Here is a 6,000-nt window from a genome sequence, read left to right on the forward strand (position 1 = left end):
TCGTCAGGAATCCTCATCTCACCTGATTCCTGCTCCGAATTCACCAACCACAATCCTCACTGTTGACGCACCTCCATGCTACAGGTTTCTCATTGGTTGCTCTCTCCTACTTATGCTCAGCTGCCCCACTGGCAAATTGGCGGAGCATAATGCAATGTTCCGTTGTGTTCATTGCTTCCTAGCCTTGCAGTCTTGTCTTGTCCTCTTGTTTGCAGCTCTCTTATTGACCCGGCTTGTTTTGGACTCCACTTTTCGGTTCTCCTGACCCATGCTATCTTCGACAATCCGCACCTCTCCAACCCTGACCTCGCCACCATACAACAACTATTCTCCTCTTTCCAACCCGGACCTCAGCTAATAGTACCTGCAACGATCCATACCTCTGCAACCCAGACAAGTATATTGACTATCTGTACCACTCCAACCTACACTCCAGACGGCCCTGTGGGTGGTGTTTATATCCATCCCCACCTCGGCCCCGCGGTCACGCCTTGTTTGTGGTGAGCACATCGTGACACCATGACGTAGTAGGTACATCCTAATCTAGTTGCTTCTTTCTGTAGGGGCGATCGTGTTCTGCGCTTCCTTACAGGAGGAAGAGCATGACTTCTCCCCTTCCGTTCCGTCATCAGCGGTCACGCGATTGCTAGTGCCGGAATAGCCATGGCACTCTGGTGCCGCAGCCCCTCAGGCACTCAATAGGTTAAATTATCAAAATTACATTAGAAATTATTAAGGAGTTAGATGGCTGAGCGATTTCCATTCATTGCAACTCCAATATATGTTGCTAATTGGAACTGTAAATATGAATGTTGTTGCTCCGTATATATTTGTTCCTCCCTGTATAGCGCTGACAATGTACACCACATTTTGCAGGCGCCATTTACGATTGTGGTGCCTGAGGCAAATGGAGGTAAATTGACCTTGCGCAAGGTCCCAGGATGACCTGAGATCCAAACCAGGCTCACCTGCTTCAAACTCAGAGACATGGTCACTGAGATGCTCCTTCAACCATAGATATCCCAGAGAGACCCAGTTGCCATGGAATAAAGAGGGTCCTGTGACTGTACCCAGGGGGACACTGAAGTCTGTTGATTTTCCAGTAGTAACCTGCCCTGGGTTGATGTTTGGGAAGTCCTCCACAGCTCTTGCTTTTACTGGTAAGGTTATTGCAGATTCCAGTAAAATAGACAGTGAATGCACCAAATGAAAGACAGCTAAAATATATATATATATTAAATATTGATAACCAGTGTTGGATTTAAAAAATTGCCGCCCTTATGTACTTACCTGGTGCCGCCCTCCACCTCAGCATTGTCCCGTTGCCATGCATGGCCGGAAAGCATGAATCGCACATGCCGGACTAAAATGTTGGCGATTTAGGCATGGGCCAATTGGAATAATGGGAAACCCGCCACTGTTGATAACCCATCGCAATCAAGGTTTGTGTAAGGAAACGGGAACGCGTCCCCCGTGGCACGCTCCCTCCTTCCCTCCACTGCACAGCCTCTTGCTGCAAGAATTCTCAGGGCACATCCCCCGCGGCGTGCATCCTCTTTGCCCCCTGCTGTGCAACCTCCCGCGCACCTTACAGAGCGCACGCATGCCCCCACGGAGGGCTTTCAGGAATTCCACGGAGCTTGGATCCGCCCCTCTGCTTGTGATGCGCGGCCACTGCGCACTCATGACGTGCGTGCACCGCTCTCCAGCTGCGCGTCAACTCTGATCACCCTCACCTGTCTCATGCACCGTTCACAGCCTATCCCTGCATCCGTTGTGCACACACCTCTGCTCCTCCCCTCTGTCCCATTGGTTACCTCCTGCTATATATGCTCAACTAGTGCATTCACACTTTGTCTGAGCATAGTCATAGGTGACCTTGTGTTCCCTGTGCACTGCTTAATCTTGTTGCCGCTTGTCTCCCTGTGTACCGACCCGGCTAGACTTTGGACCATTCTCTGGATTACTGACCCCGGCTTGCCTCTGACCTTCCATTACTCTCCATCCCTGACCACGGCTCACAGACATCTGACTACTCTTCTGGCACTGACCCTAGACAACGGCACTCCGGACTTCGACTACCCACTTGGCACCTACCTACGACCTTGGCAAGTACTACGACTAACCCACTCTCTCCAATCCAGACCGGATATCTTGACTATCCACCCTCCAGGTGTGCCTCTGCTGCTGTGGGTGCGTAGTTTCATACTTTCCCACCTCAGTACCGGGGTCCCGCCTTGTTCGTGGTGAGCGCAAGCGTTACAGTTTGCAACTGTCCCAAATTTGGTGGAACGGTCTAGAATTGTCTCAGGAAAATCCCTAGTCGTATAATTGCCGGAAAGAAAAATAAAAAAAAAACAGATGTCCCTCCACCCAAGCCTTTTTACCGGGATGGGATGGGAACCAGTGGGTCTCTGCAGCTGAGCCACCTTATTTTCAGCTCCCAGGACCCCCTGCTTACTAGTCATTGTTTAATCCCCTGCATCACATGGGCCAATAAGAAGCCACAACTAGTGACGCTGTGGATTTCTATTAGCCTGCCATCTTGTTTCTCCTGGAGGGGACTGCCACACGCAACCTTTACCGGTAAGTATCTTGGGAATCTTTGACTGTGCTGATTGAATTGGAGACAGACGGACAGATCCAATGCTCGATCAATTCTGTGCTGGAGAAGATTACAGTCCCATTCATTCGAAAGGAGACAAGCTCTTCCGTCTCAGTGGAAATCCATTTCACAGCATATTGAAAATGGGCCGTATGAGGAGAAGGAATGGACAAAAGGATATTGCTGACCTGCCCACCGACTCCTTATACAGAGGTTATGTTGACGCCACTAACAGTGTGCCACAAATACCACGTCAGATGTGGAGCGGACCTACTTAATTCACCTTGAAGGGCAATAACCATACTCTTCACACGCAGGTTATTTTGTAGCCTCTCTGCCTTCAGAATTACAGGTAACGGATTTGCAAAGGCATGGTGCTGCTAGCTTCCCTGGTTGCAAAGCTATTCATAGCATTATCAGCCACTAACTGCTACAGTCCTCCTTAAGAGCAGAATCCCTTCACCCATCCTCATGTGAAGAGCAGCTGACCAGCTGGAGTCAGCACTGTCAAGAGCCTGATAACAAACCCTGCTTCCCAGCCTCTACCTCACCAGTTGAAAGCTATTGTGACTCCCAGCCCATACATAACATACATTAGCATGCACATACCAATGTCAGGCACGGCAGCATCAACAAAGTCAATGCTAGTGGAAAAATAATCGTGTCAATTCCGAGCTGTGCAGAATATTAAAAAAGTAAATAAATAATAGTGCGTGGTGCATGGACTAACAAGAAAATTTTGATTTTTTAAACATCTTTTTAAATGATTGTAATAATTAGGCACTCGTGTGATTGCAGCATCCAACGGAGAAAGACCCTTGTGGGTTTAAACGTTGTTTAAAATTTTTTTTTTTATAAATACTAATGTCGTGAATAAATATTTGGACGTTTTCGGAAGCATTGTATCCTGGCGTCTTTACATTATCACATAGGTACTGTACATGGATGTAATTAAATCTGGTAAACAAGCAAGTCTCAGTACCCAAAAATGCACTGCTTCTTACTAAATAAGTGCTCAAGAATAACAAAAAGGTTATTTAGCATTACAGTGTACACAGCACTGCACATTGGGTTTCTTCTGCCCCCAAGAACTTATTTTGGTTCTCAATTGGTAGATAATGTTACTTTGTTTTAAGATCACAAGGGGCTGGCACAGTGATTTAAATCAGGGTCTTCCCAGGACAGTTCTTTTTATGGACACTAATAGAGACAAGAGAGGATCCCAGAGAGTAGACATACAGTACAAGACAGATGGGCACGGGAAGGAGTGATATAAATGCAGCGCTGTACTGTACAGATTAAACGCTCAGTGCCAGTGTGTAAAACCGCCTTGCTGCTCTCTCTAGCCCTAAATTGTTTTTTTTTTGCTGTTGCACAAGACTATTTCTGTCTTTCCAGGTTGCTGTGCCTATCCATCCCCTACGTTCTCCTCTTCGTACGTCGCCTCCGCTGCCCTTATACTCCGTGTGTGTGGAGGGGCTGGGAGACTGGAAAGTCGTAATTCATAAATAATCCTTTTTCAGTTGTATATAGCTCTTAGACTGGAGATTTGTGGCTCTCAAAGTCAGCAAGGCAAAAAAAAAAAAAGACAAAATTGCTTTATTTTTTGTTTCACGTAAATCACTTACATCATTGTGATATTCTCCAGTAGTTTTCCATAATGCAACATATTTTGATGGGGTACCTAAAAATGCCATCCATTAAATAAACGCTAAGCATTGATATTGCAAGGATGACTACTGGGCTAATCTGCAAGTATATATATATATATATATATATATGTATAATACAAGTATAATATATATATATATATATTTTTTTTTTATTATTATTATTTATTTTTTTATTAGGGATTCCGGTTGTAACCGGAAAAAAAACACACTGACTGATCTTGCACTTTCAGTTAAAACCGATTAACACCAGAAATGAAGCATCCGCTCCCGTTAAATTCCACCTCTTGCTGGCAGCCCATCCACAGGTAGAAGATAAGGGAATCACGGGGTGGGGGGATGGAAGAAAACTAACAAAATGTACCCTAATAAAATACCAAATTCAAAGAAGTGTCAATTTGTTTTCATTGCCAACACTGAATTATTTTTATTTTTAAATAAAATGAAAACACCCACCCACAATAAACAACGATTATTTTTTCAAACACGGAAAACCAGGATCCCTCTATTTTATGAAATGGGACTACGCCTTTAAAATGGCGCTTTCATTTGTTTCGCGCATTAATGTCAGCACAGGTTTCAGCAGTTTAGTTCTGCTTGCCATCAAGCAACACGTGGTGTGGTCATACACAGAACTAAGAGTTAAAAAGGCCAATACACCCTAAAAAGGACCAAGATGGCCTGATCAGGAAATTGTCCATCTGTATCTTTGTTTTGTAACTTGTTTTTAAAGTAATTCGGAAATACGTGTACACTTTTCTACCTTCTCCCTGATAAACATCAGTATGAGATCTACAGGTTGCCATAATTTCCTTGCCACATGTCTCTGATAAGGGGTTTTATATGCTTTACAAAAAACTAGCAAATTTGATCAAAATAAATTGCTACGTAGTACATGACCAAAACAAAATGGCGGAACACTTCATTACTCCCATGCTGCCAGACATTTTTTATAATGTGCTTGAAATACAGATCTCCTTCATGAATACAGTAAATAAGTAGAGTTACAGAAGTATACTTATGTCGAGCACTAGTAGTCTTTTCTGTATGCATTGTGTGCAGCTAAAATGTATCCTACTGCCAATACATGTATAAATATAATTTTACTGCTCACCAAATTGTATTTGGAGAGACCCCTAATTACTATTAAAAAACATCACTATTAAGAAAGTAGCAGTGCTGTGCTTACACACAATCCTTCACAAATGCAGTGCATAGCCATCTTATTTTAACAGCTTTTGATATAAGAACAGGATGAGAAAAAATTACATGTTAGAACAGTTCATTTAAGTAAATTTAGGATGTAAATTAGAAATTGATAGTGGTTTGCACCAACAAGTGTTTTCACTTCAACATTATCTATGGAATGGCTGTCTAGCCTATTACGTTAATATTAACAATGTAGTGTTGTGCACACACATACATGCTCAAAAGTAATATTTTTATACGGGGGAGGGTTTTTGAAGTGAAACTTCTTTAGTGGCACCTAGTCATGATGGGACAAAACTGGAGAGATGGAGACGAAATGTGAAACAGAAGTGACGTCACGTAATGGCCGCCGCTCCCCCCACACGCCCGCTGTCACATGCGGCGGTGGTGGCGACAGCCGCAGGCGCTGCTCCTAACGGCCGCCGCTCCCCCCACACGGCTGCTGACATGCGGCGACGGTAGCCGCCGGCGCCGCTCCTAACGGCCGCCGTTCCCCGCCCGCTGCCATGCGCAGTT

The 6,000-nt window shown here is 44.6% G+C and overlaps 1 long non-coding RNA gene across 1 annotated transcript in view; it reads left to right on the top strand.

Moving 5' to 3' along the window:
* LOC142490988 (uncharacterized) overlaps positions 1 to 4,644 on the top strand; it is a 59,657-nt gene extending 55,013 nt beyond the window's left edge. The window contains exon 3 of the long non-coding RNA XR_012800203.1: positions 4,004 to 4,644. This is a non-coding gene — a long non-coding RNA (uncharacterized LOC142490988). The remainder of the gene's footprint in view (positions 1 to 4,003) is intronic.
* Positions 4,645 to 6,000: the final 1,356 nt, after the last annotated feature.

The sequence above is a fragment of the Ascaphus truei genome, chromosome 3, assembly GCF_040206685.1.
Source record: "Ascaphus truei isolate aAscTru1 chromosome 3, aAscTru1.hap1, whole genome shotgun sequence".
Taxonomy (NCBI): Eukaryota; Metazoa; Chordata; class Amphibia; order Anura; family Ascaphidae; genus Ascaphus; species Ascaphus truei.